The following is a 24,383-nucleotide window of genomic DNA, read 5'->3' on the forward strand; positions in this document are numbered from 1 at the left end:
GGGTTACAAAGAGTCAGACATGACTGAGGGGCTGACACATTTTCACTAGAAGCATAACTGGGCTTCGCAGGTGTCACTAGTGGTAAAGAACCTGCATACCAAGCAAGAGACATGAGAGACTCAGGTTCGATCCTTGGGTTGGGAAGATCCCCTGCAGGAGGGCTGGCAACCCACTCCAGTATTCTTGCCTGGAAAATCCCATGGACAGAGGAGTCTGGCAGGCTGCAGTCCTTGGGGTCACAAAGAGTCAGACACGACTGAACAACTGAGCACACACGAGGAGCATAATTAGTGTGAACATCTGCCTGGCAGGATTCTCTACAGGCAATGCCTGCTAGGTAGGTGCTTTCCATGCATTTAGTTTAATCCTCATAATGTCCTCTATGGACTCTCTTAAATTGAGGTTGGTTAAAAAAATGATTTATTTATTATTCTTTTTGACTGCGCTGAGTCTTGGTTGGAGTGGGGGCTGCTGTCCAGCGGCTGCGTGCAGGCTTCTCACTGTGGTGGCTTCTCTTGTTGCAGAGCACCGGTTCTAGGGCCTGTGGACTCAGGGATCAAACCCATGTCCCCTGCATTGGCAGGTGGATTCTAAACCACGGGACCCCCAGGGTAGTACTCTAAGGATGTTAACATTTATTTTTATTTATTTGGCTGTGCCAGGTCTTAGATGTGGCACACCGGACCTTCAGTTGTGGCATGTAGGATCTAGTTCCCTAATCAGGGACGGAACCTGTGCTCCCTGCATTGGAAGCGTGGGGTCCTAACCAGTGGACCGCCTGGGAAGTCCCACTGCTGCTGAGTTTTGAGGCCACAGTCGGGCTCCTATTGGGCTGCAGAAGTTGATTTAAATGCTGCATGTAGAGATTAGATTTACTCATTCATGATAAACACATTCGTGTTAATGTTGATGATTTTTTTTTTTCAGAAATACTTTCCAGTGCCAAGACAGTGAAACAGGAAAATATAAAATGGAAAAAAAAAAAAAAAAAAAAAGCCTAGCTCTCTAGTTATAGGGTGTAACTTCTTACTGAAACTTTGGGATAGGGTTTAGCCTCACCAGACAAGCTCCTACAAAGTTTTCAAAGACTCTTAGACACAGAGAAACGAGAAGCCCATTGCCAGGTGGGAGTCACTGTTGAGTCACCTGGGGCTGTCTCTGGGTCACCTTCCCATTCTGATGAACAGAGCCTCATGGTGGGTGGAAGCCACTTTCATGCACACGGTCTCACTTAATTCCACAGCTGTGTGAAGTAGGCATGAAGGGCACATTGTGAACCCATCGGCTTATTAATTTATCAATACTGTTGAGTAGTAACAATGCTGATTTCGGGGACTTCTCAGAGAATCCACTCAGATCAGGTCCCTCAAGGGAAATTCGCAGAGCCTGGAGCCCGGAGCTCTTGGGAAGAGCTCCTTGTGAAGGCAGCTGTCACGGAGGTGTATTTTCATATCTCCTTTGTCTCCTCACTGTCAAAGCAAACCAAGTTACAAATACGCGGTTCTTGTGGCTCAAACCCTGATCGGGTACTGAAGCATCTGGGTGACAACCCCCTGACACCTTCACTTTGTTCAGTGAAGAGTTAAAGAAGGGGGCTGACCCTGGATGGCCCTAATTCACACAAACCATCACAATGGATTTTCAGGATAAATAACCTAGGAGATGGCCTCTATTATTCCCATCTACAGGACAAAGAACGGGGAGCTCAGAAAAGCTCAGGAGTTGGGGTGAGGTCCTCGGGTGTGAACGGCCAAGTCGGGGTTCTAACTCAGGTCCATCCACTTGCCCCCAGAGGCTGTGTGCTCCCCACTGCTCAGGGGACAGGAAGCTGGGGCAGGGGGCAAAGGCTTTACATGCCTGAAGGTCACAGCTGTGCTGCCCTGAAGCCTGGAAGGCCGACATCCAGGCTGACACTGTCTAAACAACTGCTCGGCACACAGTGGCCCCTCTGCTGACACCCCACTCTCAGGGGACCCGCTCTCAGCCGGGCACCTCCCTGAGGTGGCTCCCAGCACAGTCCTGGCAGAACGCAGGGCCTCATCTAAGATGTGATGAGAACGTGGTGTAACCAGCCATGTGGCTGGGAGCGAGGATGAGATGCAAACACAAGTGATCACAATGTAAGATCAAGTGTGAAAAGGACCCCATGGGTGAGCTTTGAACAGAAGCAGCCCTTTCGAGCCAGCTCCCAGCCAGAGGGGTCCTTTCCGACAGAGGTGGGCAGGGGGCTGGCATCTGAGGTGTCCACAGGAAGAGGGTGGGGTAGGCAGGACTCTGGCTTGGCTGAAGCACAGGGGAGCAGAGAGAGGACTCTGGGAAGGTCATTAGGGGCAGGATTGAATGTATTGAACCCGGAGTAAAGATACTCTGTGAGCTGAGTAGGGACAGGAGGAGTCACTCAAGAATGCTGAGCAGGGGGACTTCCCTGGTGGTCCAGTGGTTAAGAATCCACTTGTTAATGCACAGGGCACTGGTAGGATTCCTGGTCCAGGAAGATCCCCCATGCTGCGGGATAGCTGGGCCCTTGCACCACAACTATTGACCCTATGCTCCAAAACGACCGAGCCCACACCCCACAACTACTGAAGCCCAGACACCTACAGCCCATTCTCTGCCACAAGAGAAGCCACCGCAATGAGAAGCCCGGCCTGTGCCCCACAGATAGACAGTAGCTCCCCTCGCCATAACTTGAGAAAGCTCGAGAGCATCGAGGAAGACCCAGCACAGCCAAAAATAAATAAATACTAAAAAAGAAAAGAATGCTGAGCAGGGGAGGGATGTGGGGCAGCAGGGCGACCATCCAGGAGCTGGTGAGCGATGTCCCTGGGGAGTGGACCAGGGACGAACAGCGGGTGGGAGAGCTGGGGCTATAATTCACATCCCGCCCGGCAGGAGCACCAAGACAGGATGCAAAATGCACAATCGTTCCAAAGGATTCGGGGGAACTGGACACAAGAAAAGATTCTCTGAAAGTCACAGAAATACTTTAGAACAGTGGTTCTCAGACAGGGTCAGTTTTGCCCCCTGGGGACAAATGGCTGTGTCTGGGGACACTTTTGTCTGTGGTCACTGGGAGGCAATGCTGCTGGCATCTAGCAGGTAGAGCTCAGGGATGCTGCTCAACAGCCCACAGTAGACAGGACAGCCCCTACAGCAGAGAATTACCAGGTCCAAAATAAATAGTGTCGAGGTTTGGAAACATGGTTTGGGGACCATAAGCAAAGAAAAGTGGTACCGATGTTCCTCTCACCAGGAGGCTCGTGAGCCTGAGAGGCGAAGGAACCACCAGACCTTCTCTGCAGAGACACAGCTACACGCCAGGACCCACACACAACTGTGCCCCCAGGACTTTCGTCCACACTCCCAGGCACCTGCTACGGCCAGGCCGGACAGGCACCAAAGGCGAGGACAGGCCCGGCACCTGCCCTCCAAGCACTGCCGTCCAGAAGGAAGACAAGCTGGTAAGAAGTACACACATGTGTTTGAAAATGCATACATGCTTGCACATGTCTGTGCAGTAAAGACTGAACAAGGGGACGTCCCTGGTGGTGCAGTGGTTAAGACTCTGCACTTCCACTGCAGGGGCCGTGGGTGTGTCCACCATCCACTGCATCACCAAACCACCAGTGACGTGTGTGTGTGTACTGTCACAGATGGGGTCTTCACCACAGGAGATGTTGTTGTTTAGTTGCTCAATCGTGTCCAACTCTTTGCGACCCCGTGGACTGTAGCCCCCCAGGCTCCTCTGTCCATAACATTCTCCAGGCAAGAATATTGGAGTGGGTTGCCACTCCCTTCTCCAGGGGATCTTTCTGACCCAGGGATCAAACCCGCCTCTCCTGCACTGGCAGGCGGGTTCTTTACCATGGAGCCACCAGTGAAGCCCCTAAGCAAAGATGGGAGGATAGAAGACTCAAGAGGTTTTAGAATTCTGCACACTTACTGTTTGTACAAAGAAGGAATTACTAGAACAAAATCTAGGAACTGTATCTTATGTCTTCAGCACTTGGGACATGCCTGGACCAATATTTATTACATGAATAATGCAATCCAACTCAGTCCACAGAAAATTATTAAGGGTGGCATTTTTTTTAAAGGCAAAATAGGCCTCTTTCTAGCAAAGAACATACTACACAATTACGAAGCTCATTGCCATAAGATCAACAGTCAAGAGCTATTCTGGGAAGGCTTTTAAGCTCAGGCACCCTCAGCAGGGTTTCAGCTCCGAGGACTCCATGGAGAACATGACAGACGTGGGGCGGCAGATGTTGAACAGGAACTAGCAAACCAGAGTTAGAGGCAGTGATGGGTGCTCTAGAGCAGAGAGCCAGGAATAGAGAGTTGGGGGGTGGGCAGGGGGCAAAGCTGCCGCTGAGACCTGAGGGCAGGGGTCCAGCACAGGGAGAACAGCATCACGTGTGCCCACGTGGACAGGATGGCAGGACCAGGCCACGGGGGAGCCTGCGACCACAGCCGTGGAGGTAAGAAGGGTGTTCGCGTTGGGAAAGGCACAGAGAATCTGCAGGAAAGCTCTGAACCTGACACTCGGAGGTGGGACTCTCGAGCAGCTGGAGGCTCGGTCAGGAGCAGGGCTGGGGATTGTGGACTCCGTGCTTTGACATTTAAAGACTCAACCCATCTGCCACCCCCTCCCCAACCAGGTGAGGCATCACCTCCATCCTGGAGAAGGACTGGTCGCCCAGAAAGCCAGTGGGGCCCCGCTTGTCAGCCCAAGGTCCCCTGAGGCCACCAGGAAGGTCTCGGCCAGCGTCCAGCCAGCAGAGGGGTTTGGTGGGGCTGAGTGGGTGAATTTAAATGCTTTGAGGTGGGAAAGCCTCTCCAGTGTGCATGCGAGCCTCCCCCAGTGCCGGCGACCACCCCCTCCTCCCCCATGTCCCCCCTGCAGGTCGGTTCTGCTGGTTCCTGGACACACCTGATGGCGAGGCCCTTCATAGGTGCTGCACCCCGTCTCACGGGGTGGATGGCCCTGGCCTGGGAAGAAGGGAGACACCCACGTGGTAACTCCCTCTGTGCATTTAAAGCTTACTTCAGATGTGATTTCACAGGGGTTACCCTTTTAAGAAAAAGACAACACGTCAAGATACTGAGTGGTTTCCAAACACAGGGGCTGTCCGGGCATCTGCTGAGTTGAAAGGACAGACGTGTTTGAGATGGGGGTCCGTGAGACCCCTTCTCTCCCGCCAGGGCCCTGCTCAACCCCCAACCCTACAGCTCTGATCAGCATCCCAAGGGGGTTCTACTTTTCCTTCCCTACATGACAGCCGACCCCAAATACCCGCCCCTGCTGCTGGAAGCTCTGTCCCTTGGATGTCGTGCCTGACAGGACATAGTCGACACCCGTGAGAGTCACTCCCTTCCAGGACTGACTCAGGCTGACCTAAACAGTGGCTGTTCTGCTCATGGGAACAAGGGGTGGTGGGGCTGGGCTGAGGGTTCTAGGTGCCTCCCCAACATCATCACAGTCAACAATACGTACCCCCCCATAATACCTCCAGCCCCGCAGAGCCTAGAGCTTTACAAACGCTGATCCTTTGCAGCCCTGATCCTCACCACCAGCTACTCCACCAGCTACCACAGGAGAGGAACAGGAAGTTACTGTTTCCACCTACAAGTGAGGACATCAAGGCACAGAGAAGCCCGGCAGGTGGCGGGCTCCAGCCTCCACTCCCTAAGCTGCCCACAGCCTGTGGACTCAGGGCAAAGCCCACAGAACCATCTAGAACCCCCACCCCATCCACCAGCTCCTGCCCCTCAGTGGGCTAGGACATTTCTAGCCCTACACTTAAACACAAAAGCTCTTCAAAGGTTTTATCACTTTGAATGCAGGTCTTATACCCCAAACAAGATCTGTATGAAGTATTTAGTAATGATTGCTCAAAGTTTCCCAGGAGAAACTTCCCAACGAGCATCTCAGAGATGATTCCACGAATGGGGCTTGACTTCCATCAGCCTCCCTCAGTGACGGGAAACCTGACATCTCCAGGTATCTCCTGGGAGGAGAAATGGCAGGGGCCGGGGGGGGGGGGGGGCGGCAGCAGGAACAGAGCCCGGGGTGCTCTGCAGCTCCTCCCCCAAAGCCTCCCCACAAAAGGAGAGCAGAGTGAGACTCAGGAGGGAACAGGGTCACCCCAAGTTCGTATCAGAAAAGCTTTGTCCGCGTTTCTTTTAAATATAAAGTGATTTTTATTATATTTTTATTATATACTGTGTAATCTGTGTGTGTGTGTGTCTTTTAGCTGTGTCGAGTCTTAGTTGTGGCATGTGGGATCCTGGGATGTTTCATTGTGGCGTGGCTCTCTAGTTGCAGCACGCAGGCTTGGTTGCCCTGCGGCACGTGGGATCTTAGTCTGACCAGGGATCAAACCCATGTCCCCTGCTTTGCAAGGCAGATTCTTAACCATCTGACCATCAGGGGAGTCTCTCCTTTCTTTTTATTTAAATGGTGCACTTTCTGTTTTATTTTTGTCTGTGCTGGGTCTCTGTTGCTGCACGGGCTTTCTCTAGTCTCGGCGAGTGGGGGCTACTCTCTAGTTGCAGTGCAAGGGCTTCTCTTCCTGAGGAGCTTGGGCTCTGGGGTGCGGGCTTTAGTAGTTGGGGCTCCCGGGCTTACTTGCCCCATGGCAAGTGGGATCTTCCTGGACCAGGGATCGAACCAGTGTCCCCTGCACTGGCAGGCAGATTCTTAACCACTGCACCACCAGGGAAGTCCTGTTCTCATGTCTTTTGCTCCCCTAGTAATGCTCAGAGGGAAGTTATGTTCTTGTGTCTTTTGCTCCCCTAATAATCCTGAGAGCAAACTTACTCATTGGATGTTCCAGATCACTCAGATGTGACTCGGGGCCTACAGTCTGTAAACCAAGAACTTCTCAAACTGAAGCCCAGTTTAGTTCAGTCACTCAGTTGTGTCCAACTCTTTGCGACTCCATGGACTGCAGCACTCCAGGCTTCCCTGTCCATCACCAACTCCCGGAGCTTACTCAAATTCATGTCCATCAAGTTGGTGATGCCATCCAGCCATCTCATCCTTTGTCGTCCCCTTCTCCTCCTGCCCTCAATCTTTCCCAGCAGCAGGGTCTTTTCAAGTGAGTCAGTTCTTTGTATCAGGTGGCCAAAGTATTAGAGCTTCAGTTTCAATATCAGTCCTTCCAATGAATATTCAGGACTGATTTCCTTTAGGATGGACTGGTTTGATCTCCTTGTAGTCCAAAGGACTCTCAAGAGTCTTCTCTAACACCACAGTTCAAAAGCATCAATTCTTCAGTGCTCAGCTTTCTTTATGGTCCAACTCTCACATCCATACGTGAGTACTCAAAAAACCATAGCTTTGACTAGATGGAAGCCCAGACCTCAGGAAATCCCCGACCGTATTAGTCAAACGGGAGTGACCTTCGAGGGTTAGCATTTCTGTGGTTCAAGGAAGCCACAGAAGAGAAGGGACCCTGGGCCCTGGCCCCCAGGTCTCCAGCAGCTGGAGACAGGGCCTCCGCACTTCATCTTGGGATGCTGACTAACCACAGGGGCCCTTGAGGCCAGAGCCAGGAGCACAACCTAGTCCCTGGCTGGACCACAAGCCCTGCCTGAAGCCATGGGGGGTGAAACAGGAACCGTGTGAGACGCGTGCCACCCTTGGTGGGGACGGCCCTCCTTTCATTGGTGGCCACCCACCCCCAGGCCTGGGCCACAGCAGAGGGATTTCCAAAATGGAACCAGCCAAAGCTGTTGGAAACAACTGTCTATTAGAACTGAAAAAGGCATCCAGGGCAATCCAAAACCCCACGTGACAGGAGAGACAACTGAGCCCCCAGAGGAGATGCTACAATGCACCCCAATAAACCTCTCCCAGAAACTTCATGCAAGAACAGGACACACAGGCGGGCTGGGTTTTCTTGGGGTATGGAGGGTTAAGAAACACCTCTGTGTCTTTAGGGCCCTGGGCTGGGCTGGAGACAGTTACAGTCAACATGAGGGTCTCAGTCAAGGCTGGAGTCGAGGGTCCCTGTGCCTGATATTTGGGGGGGTGGTCAGAGGAGAGCCTTCCCCAGTACTGATCAGCTTCCACAAAGAGGTGAGAAGAAAGCCCCGAGGGGAGACCCAGGAAGGAGAGAGGCCGACTTTAGAAAGTCTGGAAGAGAACTTCAGCTGCACAGCTGGGAAAGACCCAGCTGCAACCACAAGGGCCAGCAAGCCTGGAAATGCTGCCCAGTGGCCAGGAGGGTGAGACCCAGAGCCAGTGGGTCAGACTGGAATGAGGGGGTGGATGCTTAAATTTAGCCAGGTAAATAGTCCCAGCAGAGGGGCTGGGAGGAGTGGGCCACCATTGCCAAGGCTGGCCAGACTGGACCAAATGTTGGGTCCGCTTTCTGGGCTCCACCAGCTCGCTGCCTGGAGCGGGCAGTCTGTCCTCCTCAGAGATGGGGAGAGGGTGATTTGTACTGTAAAAGGTGGCTCAGGTGGAAAACCGTAGGGATTTCACCTTCACCAAGTGTCCATCCCCAAGCCCTCTCCTGGGTTTCTCTGAACTGCTGGATGCAGTTTGAAGATGCTTAATAGACACATCACCGACTCAACGGACATGAATTTGAGCAAACTCCGGGAGATAGTGAAGGACAGGGGAGTGTGGTGTGCTGTAGTCCATGGGATCACAAAGAGTGTGACATGACTGAGCAACTGAACAACAATAGGAACTAGCTAGGGATGCCCCGAGGTGAGACTCGCAGGACTTCCCTGCGCCCTGTCCTCTCCCCACTGGGGACTTCTAGATCTCTCTGCTGTTGTGAGGCTCAAGAGACTTGAAGGAGCCCCCAAAACAGCAACCAACGAACTACTGAAAACTCTACGGACTGTGTTCAGGTGTGGGGAAGGAACAGGGGGACCTGTGTGGAAGACGAAGGGGATTAATGGCAGGCTATTTGGAACAGAGCTCGGAGCAGAGAACAGCAAACAGGACAGCTCTGTGGGCTTACTGGTGTCTATTTTAGAGACGGTGAGGAGCAGCACGTCACGTAAAGCCTCCTACCCTACTAGACAGGCCAGCATGGCCATCCAGAAGCCGCAGAGACACCAGGAGCGAAAATTAGAACAGGCTAGCCTGGGCTCTGGTCCTCCTTGAGGAAGAGCAAACAAGAAACTCTTTGAGCTGCCACTAGAGTAACAGCAGGGTGAAATACCCAGGTGAAGAGCAAGCCCAAATTTTTTCTTTTCATAGCATATGGCTCCCAGCAATTTGGCTTAGACTTTGGGCATAGAAAAAAAAAATTTTTTTTTTGTTTTAGAAAAGGGTTGTTTTCAAGCCAATCAGACCCCTTGGAGGCAACGGCTCCATAGAAAGGACCCAAAGAGGGCTCTTCTCAGACTGAGCAGATGTCTGTTCACACATCTGTACTTGAATACTCGAGAAGTTGGGGCCTGGGACTGCAGGGCCTGCAGACCCTAGCAAGTCCCACACCCAAGGGGCAATTTTCTCTAGGAAAGGAAGGGGACTGCCCTCAGGTACTTATCCACATTCCACCTCGGTAGGTCCTTGGCTCGACAAACGTCCTCCCCTGTGCCTGCTCCACCTCTGATGGTGCAGAAACCTCTGTCCTCAGGTTTGGGACTGGACCTCCCCACAAACGCCCTGGGGCATCACAGCGACCTCAGCATGCAGAGGTCTCTGAGCACCGCCTGTCCTTCCCAGTAGAGGTATCTCCTTCCTTGTGCTATTTATAGCCACAAACCTTCTGTGTGAAGACAGAACAGACACTATTTTGAAATGGAGGAAACCACCACTCAGCCTTCCACATCTCATGGGTCAGCAGGTCTGCCGGGACTGAGTGTGCGCCTAGCAGGCCTGTGGGCGCAAACGCAGGCTGGGTATCACTCCTCCATGCCTGAGAGCAGAGCCTTGCGCTTGATAAGTGAACAGCACACGTTAATCCACACCGGAGGGGCGGCCTCCAGGAGAGGGTCCCCGGCTCTCCCAGGGTGTGCCCACTGTCTCCAGCCCCTGTGTTACCTTAGGGCTAGCCTCAGGAGGGGCCACCCTGAGCTTCCACCGCTGCCCCTGGCTGGGTGCTGGTAATCTGGCCAGGAGCGTGACTCTGCCCACTGGAGATTACTGCACTCATGCTGATGGCACGCATCACATTGCTGTCAATGGGTACTTCTTCGGCCACTAGACTGGTAACAGGATTCTCCTCCAGGTACCAGGCTGAAGCTCTGCCCGGGTGGTGGTAACTGAAGGCGGTGGCCAAGCAGCCAGGTGGCAAAAGGGCCGGGGGGCAAGCGGAGAGCAAGTCCCCCAGCACAGCCAGGTCACCCCTCAGCGCCTCACTCTGTCGAAGAAGCAATCCTGCCCCAAGCAAAGGCAACGAAAACATCCAGGAAAGGGCGCTCTGTGTGAGTGCGCGGCCAAGTATTCCCCGAGGCTCCAGGAGAGGGTGGAGAAAGGCCACCCCGCACCTCTCACGGCCGGCGGGGAAGAGGCAGGGCGAGCGGAGGCGCAATGAAAGAAAACAGAAAACTCAGGAGAACCAGCCTGAGACCTGCTCGGGCTTCGGCAGGAATCCAGGCACCAAACTAACACTGCTCGAGGGGGTTAAAAGAATCCAGATGGAGCCTCGCCACAGTCTGGCGGGCGCGGGGCGCAGAGCCCACCGCGGAGCCCAGCTGGGCCCGAGCGAGCCGGGAAAAGAGCGCGGGAAGCTGGGGGCTCGCGGCGCGGGGACTGCCCGGGTCTGAGCCTGTGCGCCCGGGGGCGGCTCCCCGCAGCTCCTGGGGCCCGAAAGCGGCGACACCCTCCTCCCGGAGGCGGGGACCCTTGCTACCTGCCGGCTGGGGGCGGCCCGGGCGCGGCGAGAGCCAGCGGCCCCAGCTTTGTTCGGCGGCGGGGACCCCTTCCCCTGCGGGCCCCCCGGCCCCGCAGACCCGCCCCGCTCCGAGCTCTGGGTCCCTGGGGATGCGGTGGGGTGGGGCCCCTCCTGGACCGCGCCTCTCTGCTCCCGACCCTGGCACCCAGACTGGCCCGCGGGCGAGGGGCGCGGGGAAGTTGGGCGGCGGGGCGGGGGCTTACCTGCGCGTCCGCGGCTTGTCAGGCCCGCGGGCTCCCGCTCGCTGTCCGGTGGTCCGGCCCTTCCAGAGCCCGCGGGGCCCGGGTGGCCGGGGGCGCCGACTCTCCGCGCTGCGGTTCGGTCTCGCCGAGCGTCCGCCCGGCCCCAGGGGTCCACCACTCGCTCCCGCGGAGCCCGAGCTCTCTACCCGGAGGGCGCCTGTGTCCGAGCCGGCGGGCGGAGGCGGGGCGCGGCCGGCGGTCGAGAGGAGGAGGCCGGGCGCTGCGCAGGGCTCGGGCCGGGGGCTGCGCGCTCCTCTCCCGCCTCGGTTGGGAACTTGGGCCCGAGTTGGCTGCGGCGGTGGCGGCCGCGGCTCCGAGTGCAGGGCCGGCGCCGGCCGGCGGGTCCCGGGCCCCGCGCTCCGCCCCGCGCCTCCTCCCCGCCCCCGCCCTGCCGTGACAACCCGCCCCCGGGGCTCCTCCCGGGCGGGACCGGGCCTCGCACCTGCCTCCGCGCCCCGCGCGCCCGCTCTTTCTCGAGCCAGACTCCGCGGCGCGCGTGGGGAGCAACCCCCTCCCCGGACATCCAGCACATCTACCGCCCACTTCGCCGGAACTCTGCCGGGTCCTCCGGGAGCACCTAAGGACTCACTGGGCAGCAGCCCCCGGTGCAGCCAGCGCTCCTGCCGGGAGCCCCCAGCTCACATCAAATACTCGCACGCGCCTTATCCTCCTCTGGGTCCCCCCAAGGAAGAGAGGACCTGTCATTTCTGGCTCACAAACCCGAGACATTCCCTCTGGTCCTGGATCCCTGGACAGCACCCAGCAAAGCCATCCCTCGGGTGAGGACGGCCCCTGCGGCAGGGATCGCAAGAAACGCGTTTCCAAAAGGAAAATGTGCGCCCTCATCACTTCTGGGACACCATTAGGGCTGAATTACTCCGGTAGTCACTGAAGGGAGTTAGAGCCCAAACAGTCACTAGAGCCTCCGCTGGGACCCATGACCCAACACTGATTGCAGCCCCCAAATCTGGGGAGCGTGGTACCTGCTGGTACCCCTGGGCGAGCTGCCCCAGAAGGAGTAGCCAAGGTCCCACCAGGGCAGAGCTCCAACTCCAGCCCTGGAGCCTAGTCCAGACCCCAACCAAGAGGGCCAGCATGGTGTGAGGCCCACCCTACAAGGGCTTTTTTTTTTTTTTTTTTTTAATATTCTGCACCTCCTTCCCTTCCCTTAGTAAATAGAAGGTTGCTCTGATAAAGAAATTATCTTTGAATGCAGTAGGTGAGGGGAAAAGTGGTAGCAATAATTGAAGCCTTGGGCTTTTTAAAATTAGTATCAAAACAGAGTGACAGCCTTCCCCTTTCAGTGGGGGAAGGGGCTGCAGGGGGTGGTCAGAGACTAAGGGCCCAGGAACCCACCACAGTGGGCTGGCAGTAAGGATCTATTGTGCTCTGGGTTTTACAATAAGGAAAGTAAGCGTAGTTTTAGCAAATACCACGCTAATTAGGGGGAAAGTCTTCCCTGGAATTGTGCTGGTCTGGCCGGAGGTGCCCCAGGACTCTTCTCACCTCACAGTAAATGGGGTTTACGAGACCAGGTCCAGCAGCCTGAAATGAATAGCCTGTAACTGCCATGGGGCGGTGGGGGGCGGGGGGGCGCCTTCCCCAAGGGGAGCTAGTTCAAGGCTCTATCTGTGGGGACAGATGAGACCTGCAGGGAGTTGGTCTAACGCAGGACAAAAGCTTTGAATTCACCTTGTCAGATTACAAACAGGCTCACCTTCTCCTCACAAGAAATGGATTCTGGGGTTAGGGTCTTTGTGCGAGCAAAGGAAGGCCTCATGCAGAAGAGAAGTGGCATGCAGCCTGGCAGAAGCTGGGGATTCACTTCATACTCTCGTTTATGGAGCCCTAAACACACAGAGATGGCTAAGTGCAGCTCCCAGCCTCGGGAGGTTAAACGTCTAAAGGAATAACCACAAGAATGAGCAAGTTTGCTTGGGCCCCAGCTGACCACCCAGGGGGAGGGCAGGTGACAGATGACAGCCACCCCAGCTGAATGTCCCCCGTGTGTTCCTGCACCTCCCGCCTCTATCTTGGTCCAAGATGAGTCAACGCCTGTGGTCCAGCGAGGGAAGCTGCAGCCCCCCAGGAAAGGAGTTTGTGGCTGAGTAGCTGGGAAAGCATTCGAACGAGGAGCCCCGAGTCCTGGGCCAGGTTCCCAGGGGAAGTGGTGAGCGCCCCACTGCTTGAGTCAGCCCAGAGGCCAGCGCTGTGGGACTGCGGACGAGGCTTGCCCATGTTTTGTCTGTGATGGCTGGGTGGGGTCTCCTGCCTTCTCCCCCAGATAAAACATACCCTGACTTGGCACTTGTGGTTTAAACACAGAGAAAGCAAGTTTCTGGACCTATGGAAAAGGGTAATGGTTCCTGCTTTGTTTATTGGCGACGCTGTTCCTCCTTCCTGGTCATGCACCCACAGGCTGCCAGCCACCCTCAGAGGCTTCCTTCAAGGCAGAACGGCTAACAAAACCCCATCAGAGGGAGACAGGAGGAGCCAGCCTCCTCCGTTTCCTTAGTTCTCTGTGGCTCTCTGTCGAGGCCCCTTTAAGGCTGACCTCTGCCCCTTGGGCTGTGCACGCTGAGGGCAGCGGTCCCCTTTCCCATCGCAGCACGGGGAGGAAGAGTTTCATGGACCACGGCCGCTCTGGCGCCAGCGTCCTGATGTGAGAAAGTCTTCCACCCCACCCCAACCCAGTCTGCTTCTCTGCCGCTTCCTAAGGGTTTATTTGGGATGCACAGAGAATTTCTTGGGGGCACCAGCCTGACGAGCCTTCGAAGCCGGGAGAAGATGGAGAAACACAGCTATAGCGCTAGTAGCCGTTTTGCCAACAGCTACTCCATGGTCTGAGCTGGACAGTGTTCACCTTGTGCTTGTTGTCTGGATGCTCTTCTGAAAACAGGGGCTTGAAAAGTTGGTAGATTCTGACCCAAATATCAAGCTGCCATCCATAGATCCCCATAGATTACCCCCTCCAATCCCCTGCCTGCCTCAGACTCACAGTAGCTGAGACATTCTGGGATGTGTGGGTCGGGGGGATACTAAACACTAGTGGCACCAGGGTTGGAAAGAGGAGAACTCTGCTGTCATGGGCTTGAATCTGCCTCTGCAGTGACTTGTCGAGAAAAGTTCACAGGAGGAGGCCAGCAGCTCGAGGGAGGCCGAAGGAGGCAAGAGGATGGACAGTCTCAACGCTGATATGTGCAGTTACGTTTCCTCTCGATTGAGATCCATCTGGTGAAGACAGCCCTGCTCACTGCCCTTGGAGGGTCTCCTGTAACCACTTCTCCCCAGAGAGACTAATGTCCTCCAGGGAAAGATCTAGCGAGGATGCTGAGCAGGGGGCTCTACATCAATACCCCCGCCCCACTGACCCCGGACATCCGGACTCACTGCCTGTGTACGTGATCTTGGGCAGGAAGGGCTGTCTCTCAGCCACTGTTTCCTCATCTGTCAGGGAGTGGCGGTGAGACAGCCTGCCTCAGGGGGTGAGTACTACGTGGGGTGAAACAGGTGAGGAAACCGAGAACCACCTCTTGCAGACGGTGTGCGCTGTCTGCTCAGTCGCTCAGTCGTGTTTGACTCTGTGTGACCCCATGGACTGTAGCCCTCCAGGCTCCTCTGTCCATGGGATGCTCCAGGCAAGAATACTGGGATGGGTCGCCATTTCCTCCTCCAGGGGAGCTTCCTAAGCCAGGGATCAAACCCCCGTCTCCTGTGGCTCCTGTATTGGCAGGCAGGTTTTTTTACCACGGAGTCACCTAGGAAACCCCTCACATTTGGCACACACTCAATAAAAACTACACTTGATCTTAGCCAAAAGGCCGAGAAGCGATAATAAAAACTGATAACAGTGTTACTCCTCTAAAGCAGACAGGACCTGAGTTCCTACGTGGATGGTCTAATGTGGCTCTCAGCCTCTAAACTCCTGGATTTTCATCCCCATATTTTCTCCCACGAAAAGACAGACAGAGTCCTAGAATGTTCCTTGAATGAATTACTGCTTCACAAATATCTAGAATGAGTCAGCTGAAGGTGTCATTGAAGTGAAGTGAAGTTGCTCAGTCGTGTCCAACTCTTTGCAACCCCATGGACTATAGCCTACCAGGTTCCTCCATCCATGCAATTTTCCAGGCAAGAGTACTGGAGTGGGCTGCCATTTCCTTCTCCAGGGGGTCTTCCTGACCCAGGTCTCCCACATTACAGACAGACGATTTACCTCCTGAGCCACCAGAGAAAGTGTCACTAAAACGTGGCAAAATCCAGAGATCCCAGCATCACAGTCAGCATTCCCCGTAAAGACCTCGGGGAGCATGGGAGGGAAGCTCTCCTGGCTGGAGGGAATGAACTGCTGCAGGCTGGGCCCATAGGGCAGTGCTGTTTGGAGTCACCGTGGACACGCAGTGCTCCATCCACCTTGACCTGTCAGGATCCTCGAGTTCTGTTTCCCCTTCTTGGCTTTGACTGAGGTCCTTCTGTGTGTGTTCTGTATGGATGGGTGTTAGGAGGGAATGGGGACGCAGCGCCTGTGTCAGGGGATCTGCCCTCATGGTGGGGCAGGGGCCCTCAGAGGCGCACACCCCCAGGTCAGGTGCCCTCAGGACGGAGTGAACCCCATGATGGTCACCTCCTCTGTTGGGGCTGCAGTGTCCTCATAAAACGAACCCACAATGGAGTCAAAGGGGGAAGGGAGGTGGATGGCAGTGTGGGGGGAAGACGAGACTCTGACTCCATGTCCATCTCATTTTGAGGGTCAACGGGAGCGGTCAAGTGTTGACAGCAAGAAATGGCAATGGGAGGGAGGCTGGAGGTCAGGGTGGCTGGAGACACAGCTCCAGCAAACAGAACTGGTAACGGCGAGGGTCTAGGTGGAAGGGGACTGAGCCTTGGGGATGATCCTGCAAGGTTAACTGTCAGGAAGTGGGGCTAGGGAGTGGGACTAGGGTCAAGTGATGCACTCTTCACAGTAAGGGAACCCTGCATATGCTTGAACTCAGAAGAAAAGTGAGGTGGGTGAGAAATTCCTGGTCTTGGAATGGGGAGGGGAGGAGGAAGCCAGGAGCTCCCGGGGGTGGGGAAGGGTTGTTGGTCCAGGCCTGAGGGACCTTCCTCCCTCCTCTCAGGAGCTGTGGAGTCTTGTGATCAGAGGGTGTCTCATGGTCACTGACTCTGAAACTGCAGGTTGGGAGGTTCCTGGGGTCCTGGTGGTTTGGATTGTGGGTTTATCAGCATCTCTCAGGAAAGACTGTCACAAACACAGACTCCCAGGCTGCACTGCAGGCCTTTTGAGCAGGTGTGTTTGTGGTCTGTAACTTTTAAGCTCCCACAGGTGATTCTGGTCTTCAGCCCTGTCTGAGACTTGGCCGTGTGTGGGTACATGTGTGCTCAGTTGCTCAGTTGTGTCAGACTCTTTGAGACCCCATGGACTCTAGCCCACCAGGCTCCTCTGTCCGTGGGATTCTCCAGGCAAGAATACTGGAGTGGGTTGCCATGTCCTCCTCCAGGGGATCTTCCCAACTCAGAGATAGAACCTGCATCTCTTGCATCTCCTACATTGGCAGGTGGGCTCCTTACCACTAGCACCATCTGCAAACCCCCTGAGACTTGGCCCCCAAGGTCCATATCCAGTAAGCCTGAGAGCAGGAAAGAGGTGCCCTGTCTCCAGGGACCCCGGGGAATCCACCCCTATCCCCTTGAGTGGAGGCAGAGGGCAGGGCAGCAGAGGGGAACCCACCTGGTACCCTAGCCTAACTCCTGCCCACCTTGGCCTTGGGAATGCGTCAGCTGAGACGGGGCCCCAGTTCTCTAAATGGTGCTAATGAGGATGAGAGAGGAAATCCGCAGGTAACCCAGACATCTCATGGTGAGTAATGGTTTGCCTAAGGACCTATAATTATCATCAAAAGCATTTCTAAACTCCCGAATTCCACCCTCTGAACTGGAATGCTTGGTTGGCAGTTTCCTGGGTGAAGTTTTTGTTTGACTTGAGAAAAAATGTTTGTACAACAGGCAGGCAAAGGGTGACACAGGGTGGGAATGCAGCATCGTAGTAGACAATAGCTATGTTGGACAGTGTGAAATTTAACACGTTTAACACAACACCCTCCCCTTTTCTCTGATCTTCTTCACTCTATCTAGTGGGATAAGCCTCTGGATCCTAAGATATAACTAAGTTCAGCACCTGAATTAACCCTAGATTTTTTAAAATGTATTGATCAATGAAAATGACTCACAGAAAATAGCAATCAGTTGCAAAGTTAATTAGACTTGAAAAATTCTTCCTTCCTAGAGGCTCTTTTTCTTCTTTCTAAAAATATTTTGGTTGCACTGCTCAGCATGTGGGAGCTAGTTTCCTGACCAGGGATTGAACCCATGTCTCCTTCAGTAGAAGCTCGGAGTCTTAACCACTGGACTGCCTGGGAAGTCCCCAGAGAAGCCCTTCTTGAGACTTCACACTCTGCCCAACGAAGACAATGAGAGAGAGATGATCAGCAAAGAGACCAAAATTCCATTCAGTATTTCAAGTTTCAAACGTGGGCCTTAAATACCGTCAGTACTAAGAGAAGATACAGATACATGCCGTTGGTTTGGAGAGGCCTGGTGGTGGGGTGTGGGGGCTGACCTGAGTTTCCCAAACCTGAGTGGAGAGATCCTGGGGAGAGGGGGCCGGCCAGGGAGGGGAAGGTTCTGGCCCATGACCTTACCCCCTCCTTTATCAAACTCCTAGCCACCCTCCCCTGTTTCATTTCCTTTCCGCCTTCCTGCAGCCTGGTAACCACACCTGTGTCCCGCCTGCTGCTTTTCGCATTCGCGGGCTGTCATCTGGGGTGTGTTTTAGGCAGGAATTTCTGGGAACAAAAAAGCTCCCGGGCCCACAGCAGATTCTCCAGTGGTGGGATTTCAGGCCCCAGAGCATTTGGATGGAGGAGATGATCCTGGGCCCCGGGGGTAGGAGGTGGGGACATGGGAGCCTTCCTAGTGCCTTTAGATCTTACCACCCAGGTGGCCACCAGCCTCCAGTCCACTTCCCAGGGCGCTTTCCAGGCTCCCCAGGCCCGGCCAGTGGCACGAGGCCTGGAGCTGCTTGCTCAGTTTTTAAGTTTAAATGTCCGCCTGGGTTGGTGGTGAGGGCCAGGGTCTCCAGAGTTGGCAGAGAAGGCCCAGGTCATCGAAACCCATGCAGGCAATCCAGGGTCCTAGGATTTTTGCTTTCTGTGAGGCGTTATGAATGTGTGTTTCAAAGACGCTTCATGCTAACAGTTAAAGGGTCAGAACCAACCAGGTCACAACCAGTATTTCATTAATAAAACCCTCTCTCTTTGCACTTAGAGAACCCTGAGCAGGGACGTGATGGCTGATGACAGAGACCTGGACAGACAGAGGACACTCGCTTGCTCCAGATACAGAGCACGAACGTGCTGACGTGGGGCCAAGCCCTGGCCCGAGAGCCTTTGATGTGGGGGAGACGGGAATGAATCAGGCGGCTGGCAGTTGGGCCAGAGCAGGGGTGAAGTTTCTCTCTGGGGAGCAGCTGGCTCAGAGCTTCCCGAGGAAGGGGGGCCGGAGCTGGGGGCCCCCGAGCAGGGTGGCCTGAGGGGGCCAGGGAGGGGAGCTTGTGGGCGCACTGGGAGGGCCTTGGGTCACCCTCTCGGCAGCCAAAGCCACTGGCTGGAGGAGCCCTCACTGAGCAGAGTCCTCACTGCTTGAAGCAAACAGTGCAATCTCTGCCTTGTACCCTGGGGGCGGAAGGCCAAGCCGGAAGAGAATCACCCCCAGTGAGGGAGGGGTGGCAAGGAGGCCCCTTGGCTGCCCAGGACTGGGTTCCAGACCTCTACCAGCAAGAGGTGGTCCTGAGGCTGACTGACTGGGGATGGCACGTCCTGTCCTGTCCCCATGGGAGGCCCCATTGCTGTGCCCAGCCCCCATGCTGAGACCCAGCTTTGACCGCAGGGCCTCAGTCTGACTTTCTTTCCCATCTTAGTGGGTTTGGGAGAGCCTAGCGGGCTGGGAGCAATAAAGGCTGTTTTTGAGCAGCTGAACCCACAGGCATAAACTCAACTCTGAACAGGCCGTGGGGCAGCCCCCCCTCCGCCGGCTCAGCCCTTACCGCCTGGGGCGGCGACAGGGAGAAGGAACCACCTGGGCCGTGTTCCTGACTTAGGGAGATGCTCACCTGCTCCCAAACCTGGCCAGCCCTCTTCCCCCTCCAGTAGCCCCTGGGTGTCCCTCCACCCAGGTGCAGTGGTTGGGTGGGGGAACACCCTCTCCACCTCTTGAACTGCTGTTTGGGAAGCAGAGATCCTGCAGCCCAACTCTTAGGAAAACCTTCCAGATTAGGGTAGTGACCATGGCGATGAGTAAAGCAGGGATAACTGTTAGTTTTCATGGATTTTCCACTGCTGTGTGGCACCAGGAATCATGTGAAGGGACACCAGCTCGGTCAGCGTCAGGCAGCATGGAACAGTCCTAACGGAGAGCGTACCATGAGCCAAGGAACAGGACCCTCACAACTGCACTCTGACGATGCCATCCCATCATGCCGGGGAGACCCAGCCAGGCCTCGGGGACCCAGGTCAGGCCTTACCTGTCCCCAGGTGTACAAGAGCCGCTGTGGAGCCAGAGCCTTCTCCAAACTCTGCCCCAACACACAGGGTCTCCATCCCAGCCCGACCATCACTCAGGGGCGGGAATCAAGCTGGCCAGGCTCTATAAATAGCAGTGGTGGTTGGGGTGGGGGTGGAGGGGCTGGGCTGGAGACCGTGGGAGAAATGCAGAAGATAAAGTGCTTTTCTTTGTAATCTGTTCAAGCTCACAAGGAGGCAGGAAAACAATTTCCCCGCAAACTAAGAATCAAGGAAAGTCCAGTTCTCTCGCCTCCGGTGGCTGGAGACTCGAGGCTTTTAATAAAACAATTCTGGAAAAAAAAAACCAAAAACAAAACAATTCTGGGACGATGCCTGTAGGTCCAGGAAAGACCCCTGAAGCTGCTCAAGCTGGGGGGCAAGAAGCTGGGTGAGTCCCTAAGCAGCATGGAGGCTGTTTCCTCTGCGGTGGTCTCGAGTCCCCCCACCCCCACTTCCACCAGCCAGAGGCTGCCAGGAAATCAGACCCATGGGATCCCAGGGTGGGGGGCTCCCTCTAGTGGCCCCTCGGACCCACTGGCAGCTGGCCCCTGGGGTCTTAACCCAAGGAGTGAAGGAAGCAGAGGTTTGGACACCTGGCAGAGGAGAGGCTGGTTCCCTCCCAGGCATGAAACCCGGGGATGGAGAAGATGCATCTGGACCCCGCGCTCACGGCAGCGTCCTTCACCAGAGCGCAGAGGTGGAAACAGCTCGGGCGCCCGCTGACGGATGGGTGGATAAACAGTGGTAGAAACACAGTGGAACGTTATTCAGTCTTAAAAAGGAAAGAAAGCTTGACTCAAGCTACAGAATGGATGAAACTTGAGGTCATTGTGCTCAGTGACATAAGCCAGACACAGAAGGACAAATGCTGTGTGACTCCATTTATGTGAGGCCCCGAGAACAGTCAACACGCAGAGAGGCAAGGAGCAGAGAGGTTACGGGGGCTGGGGCAGGGGCGGGGTTTCAGCCGGGACAGTGAACGTGTCTGGACCCAGATGGCTGGACAGCAGTGTGAATGCACTAAACACTACTGGATTGGACCCTTACAAATGGTTACAATGGTAAATTTCATGCTATTTATATTTTACCATAATAAGGAGAAAAAAAAAAAAACAGGAAAAAAAAAAAAAGAGAGAGGGAATATGTCCATCCACTCTTGTGGGAAAAAAACACACCTTCTTCCAGAGTCCTAAAAAGTTTGCCAAATGACCCAATTTGTGTTGAAATTTCCTGGGTTTGTCTCTGCCTAGAATGAAATCTAGAGTCTTAAAATTCACTCAGTTTGGAAGAATAAACTGGGAAGAATTTCTGTACTTGAATATAGTTGGAGTAATCAAGACAGCATGGCCTTAGCGGAAGCACACAGACCAATGGAACCTGGGAACAGACCCACACAGACACTCTCAAATGCTGTGACAAAGCTACTTCAATGGGAGACGAACAGTCCTCTCAACAAGAAGTGCTGGGGCCACTGGACGCCCACAGATTGAAAATGGCCTCAAGGTCATTCAAGAATCAGGATGTCATCCCCCCTGCCACTAGGAACACGCCAATGAATTCCATAGGGAGGTATCACGAGATACCTCGTAGAGACCCACGAGAACAGTTGAAATAGGAAGCTAGATCTCTCAGAAGTTGCTGGCAGGAATTCAAAATGGTGCAGCCACACTGGAGAAGAGTCTGGCAATTTCTTAAAAAACCAAACATACACTTACCATACAATCCAGCAATTGCACGCCTGGGCATTTACCCCAGAGAAATGAAAACTTGTGTTCCACAAAACCTGGAAGTTCACGGCAACTCTATTTGTAACAGCCCATAGCTGGAAATGGCCGACAGGTTCTTCAACATGTGAACAAAATGTGGTCCATTCAGACTACTTAGTGACAGGCACCACCTTGCAGGGCAACCTCATCAAGCCCTGGAACCCAGCCCGGGGCCGGAATTGTGACCAGGGGAAAATTCTGGTATTCCCAGGTCAGGGGTCAGCAGACCATACCTCAGGGGCAAATCCTGCTGCTGGCCCTTGCATGACCTGTGAGCTGAGAACAGCTTCTATATTTTTAAGTGGTTGGAAAAAACTGTTTGAAGAGAATAATATTACATGAGATATGAAAATTAGATGAAATTCAAATTTCAGCATCTATCGTTTCATCAGAAGACATACAGTCCACAGCTGAGCAGAGACTACGGGTGGCAAAGACTGCAATCAAGACTTCCTACAAAATGAAAGTGCGGGGCCCATATTTTAAAAAATGATTAAGGGACTTCCCTGGTGGTCCTGTGGGTAAGTTCCCCAATGCAGGAGAATTCTCCTGGAAGAATACTGGAGTGGGTTGTCATTTCCTCCTCCAGGGAATCTTCCCAACCCAAGGATCGAACCCTCATCTCTTGCATCTCCTGCATTGGCAGGCAGATATTTTACTGCTGAGCCACTAACTGGACTGGTCACCCCAAATTAGACTCATTTTCTTTCTTGATGGGATAATCTTTTGGAGTGGGGGGGGTGCCATGGATGTATGGGTGCACCAGCTCTTTCGTTCAGGCAGTCACCCCACACTCACCCCAAAATATCAGAGGCAGTCTGTGACATCCCTTTTCTTCGTGAGGAAGTCAAAGTTTTAAAGTGCTAATATTTTTGAGTTTTCTTACTTCTCAGATATCATGATAACTCCTTTGAAACTGCTCCATCAGCCTGGTAGTTGGGTTGAGAAGTTGTGTTTGAACGTTATCTCCAAGTTATTTGGACTTTTTTTCCCTCAAGTCCTTTAAAGGCTATGTGTGAAGTTCAGTACATAGTGGCACTGTTCTTGGATATAGTAATTCAATTTGGTACAAACCTAGGAAGCAGAAACAGTTCCACAACAGGGCGAATCTCTGAGGCTGACTTTTATGCTTTGCAATTGCTGGCAATTTGAGAATCCCAGTGAGCATCACCACTCTTCTGCTGTCTCCACTGGACACCAGCTTTTTAAATAAAATGCGAGATGCTGCCTCCACGGGTGGCATCAGTGGGGTATCCGCACCTGTTTGGATCTTTGCTGTTTCTGGTACCACAGATTTATTCCTGCTGTGGTAGGAAGGGCTCGAAGTGGATCCAGACACAGCCTGTGCCCGGCCTCTAGTGAGTAGACCTTGGGGAAGAAATGCTCTTCTCTGCCAGTGGACAAGGAGGCTCCTTGAGCAGGGGCCATGGCGGGAAAAGGCTCTAGGTGGCGTGTGATTCAGGTGGGGCTCGGACCCCAGCGTTGGAGGGAGCCCAGGCTGCAGGGCAGAGACAGGCACTGCCCCCAAGTGGCCGTGGACCCCTGACTCCCACGTTTAGGAATGTTTCCAGACTTCCTTCTGTTTAAAATGAAGAGATTGGACAGGCTTTTTTTTTTTTTTTAATATATACTTTATTTAGTTAGTTTTGCTTGCACTGAGTCTTGGTTGCTTTGTGCAGGCTTTCTCTAGCTGTGGCGAGTAGGGCTACTCTTTATTGCGGTGCATGGGCCTCTTATTGCAGTGGCTTCTCTTGTGCAGCACAGGCTCTAGGGCATGCAGTATTCAGTAGTTGCAGCAGTAGTTGTGGGCTCAGTAGCCGTGGTGTGCAGCTCTAGTGTGAGTGGGCTTCAGTAGTTGCGGCTCGAGGGCTCTAGAGTGTGGGTTCAGTGGTTGTGGCGCATGGGCTTAGTTGGTCTGCGTCATGTGGAATCCTCCTGGACCGGGGATCGAACCTGTGTCTGGTTCAGTTCAGTTGCTCAGTCACATCTGACTCTTTGTGACCCCATGGACTGCAGCACACCAGGCCTCCCTGTCCATCACCAACTCCTGGAGCTCGCTCAAACTCATGTCCATCGAGTTGGTGATGCCATCCAACCATCCCATCCTCTTTCGCCCCTTCTCCTGCCTTCAATCTTTCCCAGCATCAGGGTCTTTTCCAGAGAGTCAGCTCTTCACATCAGGTGGCCAAAGTTTTGGAGTTTCAGCCTTTCTAGTGAATATTCAGGACTGATTTCCTTTAGGATTGACTGGTTTGATCTCCTTGCAGTCCAAGGGACTCTCAAGAGTCTTCTCCAACACCACAGTTCAAGAGCACCAATTCTTCAGCACTCAGCCTTCTTTATGGTCCAACTCTCAACATCCATACATGACTACTGGAAAAACCACAGCTTTGACTAGACAGACCTTTATCGGCAAAGGCAGATTCTTATCCATTGCGCCACCAGAGAAGTCCTGGACAGGACTGTTTTCAAGATCCTTTCCAGCTGTAATCACCTACAAGTCTATAAGGAAGAATTTTCTAACATAAAAATCTACTCAAACTGGCAGCCTGAGAGGGTAAGGGGAGCTGTGTGTAGTCCAGGGGGCCCTGTAAGAAGAGGGGCATTTGGGTGACCCCTTAATAGAAAGCAGGCTCTCTCTACTTCCTATATGAAGTGAATTCCTCAGAGGGTTTCTGCTCTAAACTAAATAAATCTAATAAAAGGTAGTTTACTCAACCTCCTTATGCCCTCGTCCCTGTTTGGAAAGTGGAGGGAGCAGGCAGGTGTCCTTTAGGGCAAACAAGAGGGGGCAAAAGACTGGCTGGGCAGCCTGGGGCTGGGTGGGGGGAGTCTTGGGGATGGGCCAGTAGGTGCTGCCAGGACACTGTCAATATTCCAGAGAC

At 54.1% G+C, this 24,383-nt stretch overlaps 1 protein-coding gene across 1 annotated transcript in view; it reads right to left on the minus strand.

The window, feature by feature from the left end:
* The window catches only part of WNT5B (Wnt family member 5B), a 78,683-nt gene extending 67,201 nt beyond the window's left edge, over positions 1-11,482 (minus strand). Inside the window, exon 1 of the mRNA XM_043880663.1 lies at positions 11,073-11,482. The gene's annotated coding sequence lies outside the window, so the exon portion shown is untranslated. The remainder of the gene's footprint in view (positions 1-11,072) is intronic.
* Between the last annotated feature and the right edge of the window lie 12,901 nt (positions 11,483-24,383).

The sequence above is a fragment of the Cervus elaphus genome, chromosome 22, assembly GCF_910594005.1.
Source record: "Cervus elaphus chromosome 22, mCerEla1.1, whole genome shotgun sequence".
NCBI classification, from domain to species: domain Eukaryota; kingdom Metazoa; phylum Chordata; class Mammalia; order Artiodactyla; family Cervidae; genus Cervus; species Cervus elaphus.